This window comes from Camelus bactrianus, chromosome X (assembly GCF_048773025.1).
Source record: "Camelus bactrianus isolate YW-2024 breed Bactrian camel chromosome X, ASM4877302v1, whole genome shotgun sequence".
Lineage (NCBI taxonomy): Eukaryota > Metazoa > Chordata > Mammalia > Artiodactyla > Camelidae > Camelus > Camelus bactrianus.
The window spans coordinates 9,662,057-9,686,979 of NC_133575.1; the positions used below are offsets into that span (position 1 = coordinate 9,662,057).

General features: G+C 44.4%; 1 pseudogene; it reads left to right on the forward strand.

The window, feature by feature from the left end:
• The first annotated feature begins 992 nt into the window (after positions 1-992).
• LOC123611658 (FUN14 domain-containing protein 2 pseudogene) lies at positions 993-2,502 on the forward strand (annotated as a pseudogene).
• The last annotated feature ends 22,421 nt before the right edge of the window (positions 2,503-24,923 follow it).

Here is a 24,923-nt window from a genome sequence, read left to right on the forward strand (position 1 = left end):
AATTACTGAGGCCTAGGGCAGTTGTGGAATGTGTTATGGTGAAGACAAGTTAGTAGAAAAAATGGCCCTGACTAAGCCAAGAGCAGCAAGTGGGTCTTCTAGAAAAGTCTGATTAAAGATACTAATGGCACCTGTTACCCGCTGCTGTCTACTTTTTTCATACTCTCATAACGATTCAGTTCTTCACTGAAGTCAGATTTAGGCATTGCAAAATGACCAGCCAGATTCGAGGTCTATACAAGCTTGCTCAAGCTGGGAATTCAGAGGACTCAACAGCAGTGCCAAAAGCAGGGGTAGAGGTGGGGGTGGAATGCTAACAAGTCGGGGGAGCTTTAGTTCCCTCCCAATCTCCATCAGATCCCCTACACATTTTTTTCTGTGCACCAATAATATTTCCTCTAGATAATATTAATTTCTTTGCAAACATATCTCTGAGGCCCTGCCAACCGTCCAGATAAGTCCCTCTTCTTATTCTCCTCCCAGAGCTGCCATGGAAAGAATTAGAAATTTGGAGAAGACCACCTTGAGTCATTGCCCTCATGAGAAATTTTCCCAAGAACCTTTTGAGATGTCAAAAGTCATCTTTCCTCCCAGGATCCTCAGCTGTCTTTGAACCTGCATCAGTTAACTCATATAACCTTTTTGGAGTCAACCCAGTGGGGCGTAGGGAGGACGTGTGGTGTGAGTTATTCGAGAATCGTATGTAAGGAAACGAGTGGGCTTTGCAGGGACTCAAGTCCACGAGCCAACGTGCGCTCCACAAACCAAGCGGGAAAAAGGGATGTGCCCAGGCATTTACCTATCTCATTGAGCCTCATGAGCCCAGCCCCATGCTGGATAAAGTGTTTTTGCTCTGAAATCTGAGTGAAGTGCCTTCTTGTGAGGTCAATGTTTTGAAGACACTGAAAGGACACGACAGTTCAAGACTTCCGAGGAAGGGGAAAGCCGCTGACCTGTCTCCCGGCTGATGGCTGACTGCAAGGCTCTCGTAAATGACAGCAGGGAAGCGGTAAATCAGGTACCATGGGGCCCGAGCCACGGATGGTTTGTCTCTAGAAAGTGTACTTTTCCAGCAAGATGGTCACGGACAAGTGGCCTTAGAATGACTTAAACAGCATTTTCGCCTGTTTGAACCTGGGTTCTCATTAAAATAGGGACGTATTAGTCTAATTCAGCCCTCCACTGGGGCCAGCTCAGATGTGCTCTGAAAGATTGGGAAAAGCAGCACAGCCGTGGAGTCAGGAATGAATTTCTGATACCTCACAGGAAATACGAAGTTCTTTTTCATCTCACTAGAGAGTCCTGTTAAAATCACATGTTTAGATGTAGCATGTAGAACCAAAGAAGTGTCTGTTGAATGCCTTGGTATTTCTCAGCTTCGGAAGAGAGTGAATAGTTACATTTAGCCTTATCAAAAAAAAAAAAAAAAAAAGCTCAGGAGCCTTGGGGCTTGTGACCCCTTGGCTTGTGACCCGGCCGCTGGGGCTTGTGACGCGGCTGCGCGCGTGCGGGGTGGGGAGGGCCCGCTGCGCGCCCCGCCCGCCCTCTGCCGCCGCCGCCGCCGCCGCGGGAACGGAAACACCTGCCCCTCGTGCCGGGAGCCACCCTCCGGCGCCGGCGGCGCCCCGCTCAGCATCCTACCGCGCCGAGCCCCTGCGGGTGTCATCCCAAGACGAGCTCACCGAAATGGCTGCGGCCAGTCAAAGAAACGTCAAGAGAAATTTTCAGTCCCGGGGCCTTGCGGGACCGGCTGAAAAGCAGCCATGGTGGCTCCAGCTGCTTGGGCAGGAATTTGGGCCTTCAGCCGAAAGGTATAGCGTGGCAACCCAGCTGTTAATTGGAGGAGTCACTGGATGGTGCACGGGTTTCATGTTCCAGAAGGTTGAAAAGTTGGCTCCAACAGCTGTGGGCGGTGGGTTTATTCTCCTTCAGCTTGCAAACCATACCGGGTACATCAAAGTCGACTGGCAGCAAATGGAGGAGGACATGAAAAAAGCCAAGGAGCAGCTGAAGAACTGTAAGAGCAACCAGATACCTAAGGAGGTCAAAAACAAAGCAGAGGAGGTGATGTCATTTGTGAAGAAGAATGTTATAGTGATTGGTGGATTTTTGGGGGGCTTTATGCTGGGAATGTCATCCTAAAAAGGATGACTTCACTTCCAGCCTGCAGCCCCTTCACTCCGTCGTAGGACACCCAGTCTCTCCTCCCCTTCTCGCTTGCCTTCATCTCCCCCACAGTGCAAGGTGATGCGGCCCTACTGGGAGCTTGATGGCGGCGGAAGAGATCGTAGACTTAGCTCTCCTCCCAGCCCGCTCCCCACTTGACTAACCTGTAGGGCAGCGACAATGCTCCTTTCTCCCTACTTAAGCTGCTTCCCGGAACGTGGGGCAAGATGGTTCGCTGTGGAGGATAAGTGGATCCTTACAAGTTGTCTCCAACTTGATTTGGAAGAGAAATAGCCAGCGCTTAGGATACCTGATTACGTGCCGCTTGGAAGGGGGCTGAATACATTTGCCTTTAAGCATGAAAGATGTTGGTATCTTGGTGTCTACTTTATTTTTTAGTAGATTTTAGATTGGCTAGAATTATCCCAACAAAATGGCAGCATACACACTATAATTGAGAAATCTGAACACGGAACAACCTTGTCCTGAAGGTACATAATGCTGAGCTGGAGGTGTGCTTGGTGGGAAGGCCTTTAAGGAAACCACCCAATAGGTACATTTTGGATGTCAGACTTGGCGAATCATTTAGAGGCATTAAGGTAATACCTAGGGATGTTTTCCACTGTACAGGATAAGGCATACTGTGGCTGTTTCCAAAGGACTTATTTATGGCAAAATTGGTGACTTTAGGTGGAAGAAGGAAGATGCTCTTGGATTTCTATTTAATAGATAAGGTTTTAAAGTTTGAAATGTGAAGTATCCTTTACGTCTTGTCAAAACATCAGGGGTGGCCATAGCTCCTCTATGGCAATTCTGCTATTTCTTTATCCAGTTGGTATGAGATATATAACATTTGAACCAGAGTTTTAAAGTGGTGGCATTCCAAGCACTGAGAATTGAGAACGGTAGTGATAGCAGATGGGAAATAAACTTTTTACAGATTACATTTCGTGATGACCTCAACTCTTAGAAATTTTCTTTAAAATAAAAGTTTGTAGACATGCCCATGCTTAGAAACAGAACACATTTTTCTCTAATGGCCTATTAGCGTGTCTATAACATCCTCTCCAGGAAAGCAAGGCTTATGTCTTTGGTATCACACACAGGGAGCCGAGTGCTTAAAGGTACTCAGTATTTGTTGACTATATGAATAATGAACTCACAGAAAAGTATCTGGAAAAGGGACTGATCCACAGGATTGCTTGGGAATTGGAATTCTGAGAATGCAGAAAACTTGGAATTAATTCTTAAACTTACAGGTGATACGTCGCAAAATGTATGTTTTTAACACCTTCCTTTTAAAATGTTTGCCTTTTATCTTGGGAGTGATGTATTGAATTTGGAAATTGTAGCTACCAGTGGATGTGTGGGATTTTTTTAGAATTCATTTGCATTTTTCTCCGTATTATGTTATGGTAGTATTTTAAGGCAGCATAAGTTAGTTCGCTTGCAGTATGTGTGAATCATCCCCGAATCATAATGATATGAGCCACTTTGCTCCATATTTTTGAACAAGAACTCAAAAACATTTTTTCTCTTTTTATTATGGAAACTTTCAGACATATTACCTATCAAGCATGATCATGAAATTATAGCTTGTTTATAAAAAACAGAAAAACAAACAAAGTGCTCCACTTATCCCTGTGCAAGGAATTTCAGTAACTAACATGGTGCTTGCATTTGGGGCTGCTTTACTCTCAGCCCTCCTCAACCGTCCGTGTCAAAGCACACGTGGGAAATGACCGCATATTTAGGGCACGTTGGATAAGCCATCGGGGCTGCTCACAGGATCCGGCAATCATGAGGCCAGTGTTTTGGGGGAGGGGAGCGGTGGTCACTTTGCACACCTGCAACCCACTCAGGACCAGATGAATCGCTATGCTCAGGCTGGGATACAGGACTGACCCATTTCCAGCTGGCTTGCTCCTGAGAAGTTTTAGAGGTTTTAGAGCGGCGTTTTTTGTTTGTTTTTATTGAAGTACAGTCAATTACAATGTGTCACTTTGGTGTACAGCACAATGTCCCAGGCATGCATATACATACATATATTCGTTTTCATATTTAGAGGTGGCGTTTTCAACCTTGGCTGCACATTGGACCACCTGAGCAATATTAACATCATGAAGCTGGGGTCCCACCCCCAGCAATCTCAATTGATGTGGGGCGTGGCTTGAGCACCAGGGAGTTTAAAAGCTCCACAGGTGGTCGTGATGCCCGACTAGAGTTGAGAAGTACTTTTCAGAGCGGGTCCACCAGCCTGTTTTTGCAAATCAAGTTTTTTTGGAACAGAGCCCCCGTTGTGTTTCTCTTGCTTGTGGCTGATTCCCTGCTACTATGGCTGAGTTGAGTAGGTGCGACAGAGACCGTATCACCCCCAAGGCCAAGCATATTTACTATCTGGTCCTTCACAGAAAATGTTTGCAGCACTGCTTTGGAGAGAAAGTTCAGGAGGACGTCCAGGATCATGAGAACAATCATTTTAGAAGGATTTTTGCTCAAGGTGATGGCAGAATTCCCTTCAGGGATTCTGATGGAGACAGATAGAGGACATAAGTATGAAGGTACGATGGGGGTCGATGAGCCTTCACAGCTGTTCCCTTTCCCTCGCCTGGAGCACAAGACAGAACTCAGGAGGAAGGAAAGGCCAGGCGGGTTTCTGTTGGAGAAGAGGGAGCCATTCTTAGGAAGAAACAATCCTGGTAGGAAAAGGCTGTGAGGCAGTGAAGAGCCAGGGAGCGTCAGGTAAGAGTTTAAAGGGTTTCTCGGGGGGTGGTGGGTGGAGCTGGAGAGCTGTCACCCTATGACAAGTGACATGGCAGAGGTGGATGTTTCTGGTGATTTGTAGAAATTTGGCTGTGTGCTCTGAGTCATACTTGCCTTAGTCTAACAGACTTCTGTAAAGTTATATATGCTTTCCATACTTTTTAAAATGTTAGTTTAGTTTTTTTGCAATGTGACCCTGTACGATGCTTGGTCCCAGTGGAATCCAGAAGTATGTGGCTTACAGGATGAAGGTGTCTTCAAACCATCCACCTTCAAGGGCGTTGTAGCGTTTGGGATAGAACATCTAGAGAGTCATCAGCAGGAAAGTTAAAAAGGAGTAAGATGGGAGAGCTAAAAGCTTGCAGAATAGCAGTGCAGCATCACTGCGTCAGTTTTCCCAACTCTGAGCTCTAAGTAAATATAGTAGGACATGTGTAAAGGAGTCTCTGCTCTGCTCCTGGTCACTGGGATCCATGACCACGATATTCATCCATCCCCACTTCACTGGGAGGAACGGAGCCCCAACACTTTAAGTGATTGTCCAAGACACCATTGTTGCCGAAGTAACAGCCTTAGATAATCCTCTTTTAGATCTCGGATTTCCAGAATCAAGGCTTTTAACAAGTGGAGGAAAGGAATTGGAATGAATACAAATGCTTGCCCCTAGAGAAGGCTTTCTAGAATGATCAGCAAAGACTCCACTCTTTCCCTGGTTTGTTAATTCTCCCAACAAGAGAGGAGTGGCTTAGGAACCTGCATTCCTCAAGACCCTAAATGATCTGGCAAACACGGAGGTGACCTAGGATAATGTGAGTCATTGAGCTGTCAGCCTTGGAGCAAGGGATCAAATCTGAGGTCAGAGGCAGGAAGCAAAGCTGGGCTTCCAGTGTCTTGGACAGCCAACATGAGCTGGGTGTTTACCTCCAGTTCAGAGACCAATCATCATTATCATATTCATCATCATCATTATCATAATGGTACAGGTTGAACCCCAAGAGCATCTAACACAAAAGAATATTGCAATAAAATATCTATAGGAAATGTGTGTACCTAGGGTATATTTCAAAAGGAGGATCCTTCAGTTTCAACTAGTTCCCCATTTCTGTCTATGCTTCTCTCTCCATATGTACTTATCATATTGTTTCATAAATATTCAAAGTCTTTATTATCCAAGCATAATTTGTATCTGAAAAAGGCCATTTAAAACCCACCTAAAATAGGAACCAAATTTGTCACAGTAAATATTGAAGAAAAGATTAGACCAGAATTTCATTCCTAAAAAAATTGTTTTAAAAAATAGGAAAATAATTTCACACACTCTCAAATGTTAAAAATTCAATATAATTGCCATATATTCTTAAAATGAACAGCAATGATGTGTTAATGTTTCTTTGGCTGTAATTATTCTGGAAAAACCATATGATGGTTTTGCATGGCCCTCTCTTCACAGTTGACTTGCAGGCAGTCACAAAGAAGGTCATCTTTACAAAAACATTTGAGGGTTTCATCAATTTCCCCCAAAGACCCCTCTAAAGCCCTTAATAATCAAATCTTTTTTCAAACCCTATATTCTGATGTGGTAAGGGAGGAAAAATAATTTTCCCTCTGTCCTTCTAGGTTCTTGGCTGAGACCACCTCCCACCCCCTGTAATAAAAGACCAATCAACAAGAGAAAAACAAACAGAAGTTTCATAGCATGTATACCTCCTGTATAATGAGGGAGACCCAGGCAAACTGAGTAAAACTTCCCAACATGGTCAAGTCACCACCTTAAATACTGTTCAGCTAAAGACAAAAGAAAGATACTGGGGGTTAGGGAGCCGGTTGTGAGGGGTGACCAGGAAAAGCACAGTCAACGGGGGTGGGTTGCCGTCTCCACTGACAGGAGTTTCTCTTCCTGATAGAGGGACTCCCCTCACACATGGAGATTTCCCTTATAAACGTGAATTTCCCTTACAAAAGAGTCAATTCTACTCTTTTTAGAGCTTTTATTGTTTCTGCTTTTTCTCATAAATAATTATCTCAAAATAATCTTTATGCCAAAGAGGCATATTTTGAGGTGGCGTATTCCGTTAGCTTTCATTTGGAGAGGAGGATGGGATTGCTGCTTTTGGGTGAGAAATGGACACAAGTCAGCCGCTCTGAATGACTGTCGTCCTGGACAGTGTATTTGTACACACCCACAGGATTCCACAGCATCCTTGTTATCTTCTCTTCTTCCAAGTTTAACTCAATCAGATTCTTATTTTCTCTTTGCCAATGATTTGAGCCATTCTCCTGCATCATCAGCTTTGTGAACTCCTTCATCTTAGCAAGCTGTGTGATTTCACTTCAAAACTATTTGCATTGCTTTGTTACATTTTACACCACCCACGTTCAATGACACAGTTACTTACCAGGCTCCTTCACTAGATTAAGAACTCTAATGGAGAGGATGTACCTTATTTATCTTCTACCATCAGTGAGTGATATAAAGGAGGAACCATTTAACGTTAGCTGCATTTAATGGCTTTTCATTTAAGCTCTTTATCTTCAAATACTGACCAGTGTGAAAGGAAAATCAAAATGGAGTTGGTATTGCTAAGAGAGCTCTGTAAAATGGAGCCAGGAGGCCACTGAGGAAGTGGAACTTCTTACATACATCTTGGCCTGGATGGAATCTGACCTTTTGACCACTCATTGTGTGAACGCAGGCATCCAGAACATCTGTGCAGTTTTCCAGAAACTCAAGACCCTTACTGGACCCTTAACCCTAAAGCAACTTGTGACAGCCTGTCCCCTAAGGACAGATAATTCTTCTCTTGTGCCAGAGTACATCCTTGTGGCTTTTGCCTTTGTAAGCTCCTGATTCTTGTTCTTACCCAGAACTCTCTTTTGGTTTTACCCAAATCTGTGTCTCCCAAGTTTCAGTTCTTAAGACCCCAAATAAACCCTTATCTGTAGCCTTCTGCATTTGTTTGGTCAACATTACCAAAGACATTATTAACACAATAGGCAGGGACATGCCTTGGCTGGGGACAAATTTTATTAAGTAGTCAATTAGCATATTTTTAAAATGTTATGTTGACTTTTGCTTCCCTATCCAGTCTGAGTGTTTGAATAATAAATGTTTGGACGCAAGCACCCCTGATCGTGTTTAACTACCAGCCTTTTTAATGGAGGGACTGTGACTCACTCATCTTCCACCTCCAGTAACTACCATAAAGTAGGCATCAATTAACAGGAGTTTAGCTGAATATCCTTCCGCTTAATATCTTCATCTTCCAATATTTCCAGGCCAACCAGAACCACATAATAAACAGCACGTGGCACAATTAGATCACTGGCAACATTAGAAAGACAATCCGGAAATGACACATACGACAGGCACATATGACATGTTCCATGCATGTCCTTTGAATTGAATAATGGATTTTTAAACAAGACAGAAAAGACTTTATTTCATCTACAACCTCGCATGGTTGTCTTGAGTGAGCAGTGTAGTCAATCCTAGTTTGTTTCTCCCTTTCTCTCTCTCTCTCAACATTGAATCCAGAAGGACTAAGGCAGTGGCTTGCAAAAGCCAAATATGTCTGTGTTGACGATGATATGATAGTAGAGATTCAGGACGCCCCAAAGAAGACTGCGCTCACCTGGGTGTTGTGTGTCCTCGCGTTCAGTGGGGAGGTGTTTCCGTGCGCTCCCTCATTCCTCCCGGCTTCAGGAGAGTCTCCAGCCATTTGACTGACTTGCTGACTCTTGCCCTTTCAGGAATCAGCCATAAATGCAAAGCCTTCGAATGGCAAGGTCTGTTGGTCTCATTCCGAAGGCCCCCTTCAGTCAAGGTTAGGAAGCTAGGAAGGAGATCGTGATCCTCTCCCATCCCCCTTGACTTTAAATACACAAATTAAAAAGCATGTTAACTCTTTGTTTAGAAAGAAAACCAGAATGTCATAAAAGGCAGGAATCATTCAAATGCAGTTCAGGCTAATGAGGGAGCTGTATCCTTTTACTATTTTGTTCTGGGAGCTTTTCAATCAGTTAGCATTGGCAAAGCTTCTGAACAAAGACAGTAATTACCAAATAAAAATTGCCTTCACTGCATTGCCTAACTGTGTTCACAGTTTGTCATGAATGGATTTATGATCCTTTTATTCCAACAGGAACTACCCGTCCTCCCTTCCCTTCAAATAGCCTATTCATTGCAGCATAAAATCGGCTAAAATATAGCAGCCGAACATGCTGCCGCTGCGGCCCGAGCCGCAGACAGCGGGAGTCAGCTTCTTCCCGCAGGCACCGCTAGGACGGGCTCTGGAAAACTGCGGCACGAAGCCTCTAAAACACTTCCGCAGATTTAAAAAACACACCCAGCACTTCTTTGGTTCCAGTTCTTTTTACTACTCTGTATCTTTTGTCCAAAAGTAAATTAATTCCATTTTGTACCAAATGGTTCAAAATGCAGATTATAACAGGGAATTTATACTTAAATAATGATCTACGGCTGCTGCTCAGATACATAGATTCATACTTTCTGTTCTTGGGGGTAAGTGACACGGATCTCTATGTGTATATCTCAGTGTCATAAAGAATCACTTTATCAGCAACAACCTACTGAATGACATCATCGAGCCATTTACTTTGCTCGCAACAGCCATCTGAAAAGCATTCTCTTTTTCTACCCTCTACCCCACACTTGGAGTAGATGTGTATATACATGCAAACCATGCATCCAAATCCTAGAATGGCATTCATAAAGGAAGTCTCTATAAAAAAATTTGCACGGCACTTTGTGTTGCAATATAATGCAGGGCATGTTAAAAGGCTGACCTGAGACTGTCTATAAGTAGAGTGGTTACGAGTGTCAGGGAGGATGAACTTTTCTACCCCTCTCGGTTCTTCTGGCTGGTCTGAGAATTAAGTTGACATGAAACAGATGAACAGGAGAAAAATCAAACAACAATTTAATAACATGTGTACACGGGAGAGACTCAGGAAAACTGAGTTACTCGCCGAAATGGCCAAAGCCCTCACCTTAAAAACCATCTAAAGCTAAAGACAGAAGAGGATGCTGGGGGTAGGAGCTGGGGGTTTTAAAGGGGAGGAAGGCAATTCACATGGAGATGGAAAAGTCCATGTTTGGTAAACGTATGTTTGCTGGGTCCTGCAGAGACAATGGGACACTGAGTGGACTCTGATCTCTAGAGCCTGTATTCTACCTAGCCCATATTCTTTGGAGATATTTCTGGTGACCACTCTATTCTAGGAATAGACCCTTTAACTAAATTCTTTAGGCAGTGAAGGGGGAGGAAAAAAGAAAACTTCCCGAGTCTTCTGTTTCTTAAAAATCATCAGCATAAATTAATCCTCATGCCAAAGAGACACATCTTTGTATTCTGTGAAAATGCTTCTATGTGTAGATGTATTTTTGATTTATTTATAGGAGTGAGCTCTGTGTCCTTCTATTCTGCCATCTTGAAGCCCCTCCCCCAAAGAGACATACTTGGGGTGGCAAATATTTCTCCCATACACAAGATCAGTTCCAAGCACAACTTTTTCGTTGGTCAGTATCACACACGTCCTCATGGCAGTGTGAGCTTAGCAGCTCATCCCTTTGGCCTTTGGGCTATCAACATTTCTCCACTGGGTGTATACCAACTGTACACATTGGGTTGTCTCAAAGGTACACTGGACCTAATAACTATTTGACTAACGTGGGTGTATAGCGATCACAGAGTGGGGTCCTGAAAATGACACTCTCAGAAAAGCTGGGAGACTTATTTCTGTGCCTCAACCTATTACTGCCTGTATATGACATCTCTTTACCTCTCTGAACGTCAGATGCTCTTGTTAAAATAGAGAGGAAGGAGCTGGTCCAGATCATTCCCTTTGTCTCAAAATGTGTCTCGTGGAGAAATGATCTGATGAGACACACCAATGCATCTGCTTGTTACTACACCCTTCTAGAAGAATCAAGCCTCTGGGATCCCTGCAATAAGTGAATCTGTTTAACTTTTTAACTCAGGATTATATAAACTTCTATAACCACAGCATGACATCCCCATTCTGTTTCTCAGCCACACTTGGAGATGCACTAGACTAGCTCCCTTCCAGACCTAGCATTCTGTGATCTGGTTCCAGGCTGTCTCCACTTTGTGGACTGTTGGCCATGGACCTCCATCATGGCCAATTACTAAAGAGTCTGAGAATTTTTAAAAACTCGGTGCAATTTTTTCTGTCCTCTGGCACTTATAGGGACAAAAAAAGATCCCTCCCTATGTATTCTCCATCCTCCAAGCACATGCCAAGTGTCGACAGTCACCAGGCACGCGTGAATCTAAGTTTTGCAAATGTCTCCTTGTTTGTGGTGCCTTGGTAGATGTAGATAAAGGGTCAGCCCCAAGTAATCCAAGTATATATGAAACAATAATATTTTGCCTTGTCTCCTGTCTTTTAAAACAAGTGAAAATTATACCTTTAAAAAAATCCACATAGATACTGTAACCTCCACTCTTCACTTCCCAGCATCTCGCTGTCCTTGTCGGGACTTTGCCTGCATATCTGTTATAAATCCCAGCGGCTTCCATTTTTGCTCACTCTCACTCCTCTCATTCCAGATGCACCCAGAGAACGACTGTCAGTGCCCACCCATAGAATAGCAGCTTGCATATTTGAAGTCCCATTTCGCCCTCAGTCTTCTTTATTTCATTTGCCATTTTTTCTAGAATTCCACCCTCTGAACTTTTAATGGCTTTGCTTGCTCTTCTCTGGACTCTCTCCAAGTTCTCCGTATCTCTTTTGAACTACAAGTTCCTAATTTGAACACAGTGCTTCCATGGAGATATGACTAATAATGCATTGGCTCTTAAATCTGGCTGAACATTGGAATCTTTTTTTTTTAAACTATTGACTACTGAGCGCCACGCAGCCATGTATGGGAACCATTAGATTGTTATAATATTGATTTTCATTGAAATGGCCACAAGTTCAGGCCTACCTCAATTGTCCCCTCTTTGGGAGGCCTTCCCTGATCTACACAATTCAATTTAACCAATGGCCCTCACAGCTTATAAGGCCCCCTGGGTTCTGGACCATATTGTATTGCATTACTAGCCACACATAGTCATATCCCCTTGGGGAGCATTTAGATTATGAAGCCCCTGACTCTTGTGTTTGTCTTCAACCCCAGTGCTAGGAATGAATCAATTTCAATTAAAGTCAACACTTGGGACAAGTCCTCATTACGTTCCTCTGTACACACGTCCTGCCAAACAGCAAGGAAAACGAAGGCCCCTTCAAATCTGAGCGTTTGCAATCTGCCTGTCACCACTGCACGACACGGCATATAACAACTCTTTTTTTTTTTAGTTGAAAACTCTTTTTCCAATGAGATTTGAAGCATTCTGAAGGTGGGTGTTATGTCTCAGAAATGTTTACATTTCCCAGGGACTACACCTAGTAAACAGTCCTCAGTAATTATACCATCAGAATGCAAAAACTCCGAGGAATGATAGACTAAGCGTTCCAATAACAAAAAAGAAGCAGACTCACAGATGTGGAGAACAAACCAGGGGTTACTAGTGAGGAGGGGGGCGTATGGGGATGGGGTTGGGGAGGCACCAACTCTTGGGTGTAAGAGAGGCTCAAGGATGTATGTACAACACGGGGAATAGAGCCAATATTTTGTAATAACTGTAAGTGGAAAGTAACTTTTAAAATTGTTTTTTAAAAAAAGTTAAAAAAAAAAGACTAAGCAATCTAAACCCTCATTTTACAGATGAAGAAACTGAGGCCCAGAGAACTGAAGTGATTTCACTCAGATAAAAATAGATTTCAGACGAGACCTCAGGCTACCCTGTCCCCTGGGCTCTTTCTGGGAACGCCATGTGTCCTCTGTCAGTTGGTAGAGTTGGTTGGTTGGATTCCTAGCTCTACCTCCAGGAGCTCTAAGTACATCTCCACCACTGAATGGCATGTCTTCCGAGGGCTGGAATTTCCCAGCAAGGAAACAGGGAGATGCCATTGGCAGTAAACTGAAGGCTGACTTTGATTTACTCTACTGGGCGTGATTTTAATGAGTAACCGCTTGTACACACATGTAGGCCACACCCACAGGGGTAGATTTTAATAAATTAGGTAATCAAGTGTGAAAATGTAAGCACAAACGAGACCAGGTTTAAATACCTGGCCTCATATCACTTAAAACCATCAGATCTAGAATCAATAATAGAAAGAAGCTGTTGCTTCCATTGAATTCACTTGGGCGTATTTGCATTCCGATTTCAACTTAAGCAAGGTTTCAGCAGAAGGGCTCTCCTGCAGACTGGGGTCCATTGTACTGTTATTATTTGGATTCTTTGGGTGTATGTGTAGCTTGGACTGTCTTTGTGCTGTTGCTACCACTGTTGGATCTATTATTGTTGGATGCTGGGACTCTTATCTCCAGTCATGCTTTTATCCAGCTGAGTAGCCACCGTTTGCTGGTGAGTCAGATCATCCAGACAGAGTCTCCAAAAGAAACACCCAGTGAGGAAGGGGCGACCAATATGGCCACAATCCTGTCCTTGTGTGCCCAGGACCTGAGCATAAAAGGTGGTCTGATACACATTTAAAGGAATTCCGGGGGGGAAAAACCAAACCTAACAAGGGAGTCTTTAACTTGTAGAATATATTCTTTAGAAGTGGTTCCCAAAGCCATGCTAAACCCCCTCACTTGCCAGGAAATGGAAAACCCAAAGCAAAGCTGCTTGTGAGTTTCCCGTGTTGGGTGGGAGCAGGGAGGCAGGGGAACGGCTCACAGAAAGTGTGATTCCTTTGGCATCACGTGCCTGAAAAATTCTTGAAGTCCAACCGCAAATGAGTCAGCAGGGTTTTCTGGAACAGCCAAGGAGAGGATGCTTTCTTGAGGAGACTATTTATTTGGTTGCTACATAATACTGTAGATGAGTTAAGAGTTTGAATGAGTGAAATTCTTTGGGAAAAAAGTGATAGCAGCTTGAAAGCTTCACCCACCCATGACCCAAGGAGGAAGAAACATGACAGTTCTGTGCAACTTATCATTTTGAGGGGGAGTAAGAAGGTGACATCAATCAAAATGTTGTTATCAAATCTTTGACCATATTGGCCCAGATACCAGCCTTATAAGGTTAAGATTTTAGAAAATAACACTTGACATTTAAAGGAGCAAAATATGTCCAGTGTGGCTCCCAAATATGTTAAGAAGTGCACCAGGAGCAAAATCTAGCCAAAGTATAAATTAATGTGGCCTAGAAACATCTTTCCTCATCTTCTAAATGTCTCCACATCTGGCAAAATGACCAGGGTGGAGGGTGATGTCTTCTGTATGCTCCAGATTCAGACTGAGTTTATAGAGATGAGAGATTCTAAATCCACCTCGTGTCATATCACGTCCTTGAATGTTTGCTTCTTAGGCTATTCTCTCTTCTTGATCATCACTTGCTCCAAATCCACTGGACCATTTCCATGAGCTTACGTATACGTTCATGTATTCCTCACCAGTTTAAAACAATTATTAACTCATGGCCAACTTTATTTCTTCCACGCCCTTTCCCCTGAACTCTTTCGGAGCATTTTCTGAACATCATGTTGTTTTAATCCATAGGTAAGCATATATCTCTAAAAAATAAAGATCATTTTTAAAAAAACATAACCATAATACCATCATCCCACCTAAAAATATTAGCATCTTTAACAGTCTGTTTCTTACTGAGAGCTAGAAACTGACCAGAGACAAAGATCACCTGGTTCCTTTCTTGAACATTTGCTTGCAAAGCATCACATGTCCACCAAGGAGGGCCTGGCCCGTTATATTCCACCACTAGGAGCAGCATGACATTTGGGAATGAGGGACAAAAACTGAAAATGCCATTCTCCTATCATGCTGCAATCTGGAAACGCTGATCTCAACAGGTGGATTTTTAGGTTATTGTTCTTTTAGTTTTTAAGAGAGGATTGGCTGATTTTTTTTTTCAACAAAAATGAGAGCTTAAAACAAAAAACCCTCCCTTGAACATTGGCTCTGCAGATTAAAGAAGATGGAACTTTGTGGGTGAGATTGGCTTTGCAGAAGTTTCCTGGCTTAGTCCAAAAAGAGGGCAGACCCATCACAAGGTCCCCAGTACCTGCCAAGCCCAGGTGGTACCACTATGATTTTTTGAAACGAGAGAAATCAATCTTAAAAGATGTTGCATTTGCTTTCTGCGGAGTGCTGACCTGAAATAGACTGCCAGATAGTTCTCCAGGGAAGATGGGTTTATCTGGGATCCATAGAGAATTGCAGTTCAGGATCTGCAACTTCGGCAAGCCACGTGCAGGGGAAGAAGAACACTTTTATAGAAGGGAAAACGGCTGTAGTAAACAGAATCCGTGGTGTTTCATGGCTGAGTCCTTGCTGGGGAGGAAGAACCTTTCTTCTTCCTGTTGGGCTCTGCTGTCATCTCAGAGCGTGGGAGCTCCCCCTTCTGGCCTCCTGACTCTATGCAATTGAGGTTTTTGTTTATTAATTATTCTTTATAATACCAATTCTGTTTGCTTCTTAGGGGGTGTGATTAAGCTGTACCAGGGGACTATAGGCTAAGAAAATCCTTAGTCTTGAGAAAAGCACTGAAGAGGAATAAGACACCCACCAAAATTAAATAGAATTCGTCTGGTGGAACAGAAAATTCCATTACCTAATGCCAGCCCCTAAATGCTTGCTGGTGCCCAGAATTTAGCCAAGATCAAGGTACAATTTTTGGTTTCTGGGGTGAGCCTTCACCCTGCTCAAAACATTGTGTAAGAAGGGTGGCCTGACACCTGGGACTCTACACTCTCAGATGCTGCTTTTCAAGGAGCAGGGCTTCATCAGATTCACTCTTCAACACGGCAGGGCTGTGAGTAATGTGTAATCCAGCGGAGCCGGGCTTCTCAGCCTGGGCGCCGTGGCCATTTGGGCCAGGCAGGTCTTTGCTGCTGGCGGAGGGGAGGCTGGCTGTGCGCTGCGGGATGCTGAGCAGCAGCCCGGGCCTCCGCCCACTCGACGCCTAGGGGAGTCAGTGGGCACTCACCCCTGGTTGAGAACCACTGCGATAGAGGTAACATTTTATCAACCACATGAAGCATAGACTCCTAAGGGAGAGCAAATAGACTATTTTATTATTTATTTTTTATTTTTTATTGAAGTAGAGTTGATTTACAATGTTGTGTCAGTTTGAGGAGTACAGCATAGTGATTCAGTTATACCTATATAGATTCTTTTCCATTATAGGTTATTATAAGATATTGAATGTAGTTCCCTGTGCTATACAGTAGAACCTTATTGTTTCTCTTTTATATATACTAGTTTGTATCGGCTAATCCCAAACTCCTAATTTAAAATAGACCATTTTAGATGTAGATGGAACCACTACCATCATCACTGGAAAAAAAAAACCAGTGCTAATAATGAGACATAAAATAATAAATGAAAACTACGATCGCTTTGAAATACCCCCTCAACAAAGTGAAGCATTTGTGTAAACCCTGCTCTTTCGCCCGTGAAGATGCCTGTGAAAGCAAGTCTGGTAAAAGACATTGTTCAGAAGCCCACGGTTCGCTGGTGAGAACGGTCCGCGGCGTGGGGCTACAGCTGCCAGGCAGTCTGTGTCCTGATAGTCTTTGTCAGCCACTGCTGAAAATCCCCACATTGTTTGAACTTGAGTGTTGTAATTACAGACAAGGTTCTCTGAGCCAAAAATGAAGCTACATGACCAGAGCAGCAGGATATAGAATAGCCCCTTGGGGCTAGTAAATTTTAATTTCTGTGGTTTCCAGGTACTCTTAAGTGTGGTGGAGAAGGGTTTTGGAGATGGTCGTCAACATGTCTGAGGCCCTGTCATTTTTTTTTTTTTTAACCCGCAGCCATTGTAGAGAATCCAACCCAAGTTCAAGAGTATTGCAGAAATATTCTTGATGAACCTGGGTTGTTACGTGTGAAAGTTAAAAGCAATGAAGTTATATATGCATGTGGCTTCTGGTCATTGTATACATGCACATACATATGCAGGCGTATCTAATATAAATTAATGTCTCTAAATGCCTCAGGCAACGCAAGTGATGGGAGCAGTTTAAAATGTTCGGCACACACTGGGGCTGAGACACTGATCAGAGAAAAACGATCTGTAATACTGAGGAAGAGCCATGAAAGAGCCATCTGTCGTGGCCGGAGGCTCCAGCAGAGAGAAGTAGGGAGGCCCCAGGAGCAGATGCGGAGGCTTGAACCCCCACACAGAGCAGAGGGACCAACAGCTGGAGCTGATTCACCCAGACGGCTGACGATGACGTCATGTGTCAGGTTACACCCAGCGAGCAGCTAAACGGTCCAGGCAAGTTCAGGGCAACGTGGAGGCGCCTCACAGACGGCATGCACCGTGGAATTCCATGAGGGCTGCGAGCACTGCTCAGCGCTGCCCGTGTCCTGTACGGACAGGGCAGGAGGAAGGCATGTAGCCTACCCTTCCTACCCTCTTCTTAATTCTTTTTCATTCTCAGGTTCAATGGGAGTAGAGAGGGAGAGAAATGGGGCTTTTAAAGAAGCGTGTTGACCTCTGTCTGTTCTCTGCTCTGTAAATGACGTTACAGAGGGAAAGATAAGGAACTTTCATGTATGAAATTCAACCAACAAAGTGATCCTGTAGTCCAAGATGTGGGGAAAAGGTGTTTCTGGGGATGAATTTGATCCGTTCATGCTTCAAACAACTCGGCAGAAGTTGAACTTGACACCTATTCCCTCTTCAGTATCCGAGGCAGAAGCCAAACTCTGTCAGTCACTGAGTCTTGTAGATTCTGCTTCCTTGCCATCTCTTGCAACCATCTTTGTTTCTCCATCCCCACTGCAATTGCCTTAATTCCGACCTTCATTAAATCCTGCCTGGACTGTTACAATTGATTCTTCTAGCTGGCCTCTTTGCTTCAGTGTACTTTTTCCATAGCTTCCAGAATAATCTTTTAAAAACTCAGATCTGTCCATTGTATTTTCCTGCCTCCAACCTTTGGATGGCTGCCCATTCTCAAAGGTTTTTAAACTTCCTTTTTGTCCTGACAGACTCGGTACCGATGAAATTAATCACAGCAACAGAATCCTACAGGCATAGTCAGATTCTGACCAAACTCCCCCCCCCCAAGGGAAATAAAGCTCAGCAGAGTGGGTCATGATGCCTCATTGCAGGGTATGGTGTAGATGTGTGCATCGACTCGGCAACGCGCACAGTTCTCTCTGTGCGAGGTACATCCCATCACCTCCTTCTCACAAAAGGGTATGTGTCGGTACCACTGTTAACATCTTGGGTTTGATAAATGTACTCTGGTACTTTAACTGTAGAAGACGTGAACATTAGAGGAAGCTAAGCAAAGTATGTGGGAATGCTCTGTACTATCTTTGCAACTTTTCTGTAAACCTAAAATCATTTCAAAATGTTACTGTTAGCTATGATTTTTTTAATTGAAGTATAGCTGACTTACAATGTTGTGTTGGTTTCTGGTGCACAGAATAGTGATTTATATATATATATATTCTTTTTCACTGTAAGTTATTACAAGAACGTATCTTCTTGATGTTACTTATGTCTATTATGTCTGAATAGTGGGAATACCACCCAGTGGCGTGCTGCTGTGTCTCCCTCCCCGACTCCACGTTCAGTGATGCCTACTTGGTGGTTTGATACCAGACAGCTTGGGGGTATCCACACCGTGGCTGTGGGTAAATGTTATAAACATCTATCAGCATACCAAAGCAGCCAGACGTTATTCTGCCTGCAAAATGGAAAGATATTGATAAATATGAGTTGCCAAAGTACAAGGGAGAAGGGAAAATGGCACCCGGGGAAGCCAGCTCCCCCTTCCTCTGCAAGAGCTGTAAGCCTCCGGCTCACAAGTGTTTCCGTCTCTGGGCAACCAGGACACAGGCTTATGGCAGAGATCCCTGTGCCGCTCCCGGCCCCCCGGGAAGGCAGGGTGTGGAGCCACTATTTGCAGTCCCGAAGGATGTGTGCAGTGAGGATGAGGGTGCAGGCAGTAATCCAAACAGGAAGGTTACCATAATTTGAACCATTGGGAATAAATTGAGAAACATTCAAACTACTTAAAAGTTGGCATCAGGGCCAGGGTCGTCAGTTCTGCAGAGCAGCTACCAGCATTATATTTTCCAGCGTGGTTTTCTGTCTGTGAAACGACAGTCTGTGCCAGAAGCATTAGACAGATTTAGTACCTAGAGAAAAAAGGAACACTTTCAGGGATCGCCCCTCCAACAGACTGGGATGTTGACAAGATTCACCATCCATATCTTTTGTGGCAGAGATGATCAGCATTGAGGGTACATTTTGGTCATTTTTTTTAAGGCATAAACTCTATTCAACTTTCCATATACATGGAGTTTCATCACTAGGGGAGGAAAGGTAGGGATCAGAGGTGGGGTTAAGGATGAAAATCAGCACATAAGGCAAAATGGTTTATAATTAAAATGACTCTCTAAAATCCCTTAAATCAGTGGTTTTGCAGAGAGGGTACAACCCTAAGGGGAATTTAGGATACTTTGTTGGGTGTTTTTGGTTTTCCCACGAGTAGCGGGAAAGGGAAAGTTGCCTTAGACGGTGATGAGCCACAGCTGGGGATTTTATCCGTTGCTCACGAAGCCCAGGATGATCTGCTATTCATGAGTATGAAAACCCGCGCAGGATCATCTGAGGAAAGACATCACGTCATTTTACAAAGAAACAGAAAGTGGTTTTCACACAATTTTCATGAACATCGAGCTTTTCGGGAAGTACATTACTGTGTAAGTCAGAAGATGGTGTTTTCTTCTAGATGGAAGTTTAGCACAAGCTGTTTGCTGTTCAGGAAAATCACGACACCACCCGTCCTCAATAGTGCACACCTTAGTTGGGGTGGGGAGGGTGTAGCTCAGCAGTAGAGCACGTGCTCAGCATGCACGAGGTCCTGGGTTCAATCCCCAGTCCCTCCATTAAAAAAATTTAAAAATAAATTAAAATTTTTTAAATAAAAATTTTAAATAAAAAAAATAAATAAATATCTCCCCCCCCCAAAGAAAGCTTAAAAAAAAAAGACTTGGTGAAGAGAGAAAAAAATAAAATGAAATAGTGCGTACCTGTATCTCCGGGCGTGTAGAGCCACTGCGTTCTCGGTGACCCTACCCATAGGCACAGGCAGCTGAGGACTAGTGCAGCTTTCTACAAATCAAAAAGCATCTTACTTTACTGTAGACTGTCTTTTTATTTCTCCCTGATGTATTACAATCATAACATTCTATTGATATTTTAAAATTATTTATATAGTCAGGTTTATTATCTGTGAATTTCATTTCAGGACAGAAAAGGAACGGTTATAAAATAATGCTATAAAAAAGGCACACAGGATCTGATCAAGGTGTGAATCGTTGCCTTAAATTTCTCTATATCATTGGAACCTGGGCTGCTTGAAACCGAGTCAGGAATGAAATTTGTCGTTTTTTTTCAGTTTACATTTTAGGCTGTGGTTTCCTTTCTCAGGGATTCTGGAGGTCCCGGCTTTGCTTTAGTTAAGGCAAGGTTTCTCACCCCAGAACTGTTGACAGCTTGGGCCGGGTGATTCCTTGTGGAGGGAGGAGGGGCTGACCTGTGCCCTCTAGAATGTTCAGCAGTGTCTCTGGTCTCTACCCACCAGATGCCTGGAGCAACTTCCTCCCAAGTTGTGACAACCAGGAATGTTTCCAGACGTTGCCACATGTCAGCTAGAGGACAGTCACCCCTGGTTGAGAACCTCTGGTTCTAGGTAACTCCACTCTGGAGTTCTTTTCAGAATGAGGGAAATTTTGGTCATGTGTCTCAAAGCACGATCTGCAGAGTGAATAAAAAATGTAGGCTCCACTGAGGTGCTGATAAAAAGTGCAAACCGCAATCTGGGGTGGGAGCAGAAATCTGCATTTGAATGTGTGTGGCACAAGGTGGGGGGATGAAAATCATGCCTTGAGGATGAAATGAGATACTGTAATTGAGGAGTGCACAAGAGTGCAGGCCTTCTGTCGGTAACGCCTTGTTATCCTAACCCAAGCTGGGCACACTCCAGAGGTAGAAGGCGCAAGACCCTGGGAGCGAGGACTGAGAAGCCAGCCCCGGCTTCACAGGGTCCAGTGCCTTGCGCTACTTCTGGCGGTGGGCTGCCCGCGCCGCCCTTGGAGGACAGCTGCTACTCCAGCCGCTTGGCTCCAGGAGCTGAGGCTCCTTTTTGCTACCTCCCTTTGAAGGGATCAACCGTAGTGCCAGGGGGCAGAGATGAAAAAAGAAGCAGTCACAGAACTTCTGGGATTGTTGTCAGGAGATGTAGCCAGTGTCCAGGTTCTTGTCCCATCCCAGAAAGAATTCAGAGACAAGACGCAGAGGTTAAGAAAGTAAAGTGAGGCTTTATTAACTGAGAGATGGTACACTGTCAAGGGGAGAGCGGGCAGGCTCAGGCGAGTGGCTGCCCTGAGTTTCTTTGGCAAGTCAGCTACATAGGGGGTAAAAATGAACAGGCGGAATATTCACTGGGGAGGGGAGGGTTGGGGTCGTATTCCCTGATTATCATCCCAACTCCACCTTCCCAAAGGGAGGAGGGAATTGTGTCCTTATTTAGTCTGGATCCAAAGTCTCATGGCATCGGTGCATGATGGGTACTTCTGATCTGCAAGGCTGATTTTATTGAAATGAGGGCATGATGAGCAAAAGGTTACATTCGGACACTGGAGATTCCTGCCTTTTCCCACCTTTCTTTGTTCTTCTCCAGGCCACTTGTCACCCCACAAAGCATGATCCCTTATCAGCCCAAAGGTTCCTGCTTTTCTTTCCCTGCCCAGGGACCCCTGCTGCTTACATGATGTGTGGTTTTCTGCATTTGGCCTGTGCCCCTCCTTTCTGCCCAATTCCTGCCATTTGGTCTGTGTCCCCCTTTCTCTGCTCATATCTAGCTATCTGCCTGCTCTAACAGGATGATAACCTGAGCTCCTAGATACCCAGTTCTCTGTGACATCAGCTGACCTTTCATGGGGTCAAGATGTAGGAACAAACAGGAATGAGCTAGGCTCATGCACCCATCCCACCCCCTTTCCAGGTGCAATGGGTACTGTTAAGAGTCTCAGAAAGGTTAAGTCTGTCAGCCAGTGTCACACAGCTAGCAAAGGGGGAAACAAGGATCTGAACCTAGTCAGTCTGACCAGAGTATGTGCTTCCAAAAATATGAATGAGAAGCATGTTCAAGTAGCGATGACCTATGAGGGTTGCAGACCAACGCCATCCAATCCGGCAGTCCCTCGCCACGTGTGGCTATCTAAATGTAAATGTGCACTAATTAAAACTAAATAAAAAGTCGGTTCTTTGGACACACTCGCTACATTTCAAGGGGTGAGGGACGACTGTCTTGGACAGTGCAGATTCTCAACATTTGCATCATTGCAGATGATTCTGTTGGATAGCACTGTGCATTTTCAATCACCACAGAAGCCTAGCTCAATGCTTCTGTCATTTTTTAGGATGACTATGTTAAACTAAAATGAAAATATACATTAGGAATTTCTGGGGGAAAACCATACGTGCTCACCTTAAATGGTCGTTTATTTTTTGGTCACTTTGAGGAAATATACCAGAGAGGAAATTAAAAAGTGAAATATTCCCTGTACCTGTATTGACTCCTCGTTAAATTAATTCTTGAGTCACAAGTGAGATCCTCCCTTTGCCAATTCTCTTTGGTACCGTTCAGTCTGTTTGCGAACAGAAATTATTTGAGAAATGCCCTAGTCGGAATGATCGTCTTTTCCTGAAATAAGGACTTCTCTTTATTTTTAAAATAACGATCAGATCTTCCACAACATTAACCAGAAAGGAGTTACTCATAAACAGCCTTCCATCATTTTCCCTGGTTGTTTCCAAGAAGAGTAAAGGAAAACCAAGTGTCTTCCAGCTTCCACAGCTGGAGAGTTTGTATTCCCAGATCCAATGCTCATCGAGAAAACCTGTTGCTCATTAGCAAGGAGAGCACTTACCTTGTGGAAGTATCCAAGGAAAACCACGTGGGTTCAGTCACTTCATGGACTGGAACCTCTCACAACTTTCTAGAGGAATCGTGGCATCAGAAAGTGTCAGAGCTGGAAAAGATCTGAGAGAACATTTTATCTTCATTTGCGGATATACAGACAGACATTGTGAAGGAACAGAGGTGGTTAGCGGCGGAACCAGGACTCAGGGAGCGACAAGGATCTCTTTGGCTTCAGATCCCTGATGCTTTTCTTTCCAAAGCCTGGCCAGCGTCGTGAGGGCCCTTCGACTGCAGTACTGAGAACAGACCAGCACATCTGGGGTGTCTGTTACATCCTATATCAGGTTCAGCCCTGCCGTGTAGCTTCCCCAGATGGTGATTGTCAAATTCCTGGCACGACAGAAAGCTACAAACAGCCCTTTCCTTTCCCCTGCTCACGGTGTCTTTGAAAACAGAGACCAGCCACTTTGGCCCTTCAAGACCCTCAGCTGCTTCCTTCAAAGGAGGCAGACGTTCAAAGGAAAATCCCCACGTGAAGGGCCATTGTTTAGGCACGAGCTGACTGGGTTTCCAAGGCCTCAAGAGAATTGGGGGTTGAGGACCATGTCAATTTGATTAGGCCTTCAAACAGCCTTTCATGAAGTCATCGTTGAGAAGGTCTCCTTCAAGAGCAAGGAGCATACCTTTCTCCCCACGATGAGTGCCTCGTTTCTGTTCCTTTCCCAATGCCTTGCTTTCTCTGTCTCCTCTACACGGCAGAAGTCAGCCTGTTACCAAACACATGTTCATGTGCACAGTCGGATCTGGAGCAGAGGAGGGTTTACAGCAGGGACAAGCAAGGAGAATGGGTGTCTCGTGCTCAAAATCCCGAATTCCCCCATGGTTTCGGGGGAGAAGCTTTTATAGGCAAAATTTGGGGTGGGGGCTGCAGGGTGTGTGACTTTCTTCTGATTGGCCGGGGGAGGGTGCGGATAACAGGGTGGGGCTTCAGGAATCTTGTGCTCAGCCTGAAGTCTCCATCGTCCACCTGGGTGGGGGCCTTGGCTGCTGCAGAAGAACTGAGATACTGTTATGTCTACTCCTTGAGGAGGAACCAGGACCTGCCCCAGGGCTGCACTGTTGTTTCTTGATTGTTGCTCCCTGGTCTCTGCATTCCCATCCTTCCCTGATTAGCAAGTGTTACAATCTGCCCTTTGGAACTCAGGGAAGGTCAAGGAGGCTGAATGAAGCCTATTTTCTACAAAAGAGAAACAGGGAATAGAAAGGATTTGTACCAGGGAGGACCCCACAGGGTTCTGCTCCATTTCAGTTGGATATTTATGAGGAAACTCCCCCGAAATTGTGTACAGCCCTAAAGTGTAATATTTCAATTCCCTTGACTTTGCGATCAGGCAGCTAGGACCCCCATCACAGGATCGTTGCAGGATTACATACAATCCTTTATTAAGTGAGTTGGAGAGTCTGGGTTTATGAATTTCCTAAAGGACTTCCAGCCACTAGAATACATACTAGCCAAGCGCTCCTCCCCTAAATGGAAATTCACTTCAGCAGAAACTCTTTCAGCTCAGCAGGGGCGAAGAGTCACAGTTACACCCGCCAAGGCCAGGAGCCCAGGGAGGTCCCTTCAGTGCCTTTTCCTGCACGAAGCCTTAATTGCTGTTGGATAGAAGGATGAGAGGAGAAAACTGCCCAGACCCTGAAACATGATGACTGAACCCAAATAATGACCTCAGAGGGCCTGCCTTAGTTAGCTATTGCCTTGTAACAAATTACCCCAAAGTACTGTAGCTCAAGATAAGAAACATTTATTAGCTCACAGTTTCTAGGGGCCAGGAATCCAGGTGGTACTGTCTCAGGGTCTCTCGTGGGGTTGCAGTCAATCTGAAGGTTCAGTTGGGGCTGGGAGAACCACTTCCAAATGGTGCACTCCCATGGCAGCTGGCAGAAGGCCTCAGTTCGTCACCACTGGACCCTCCATAGGG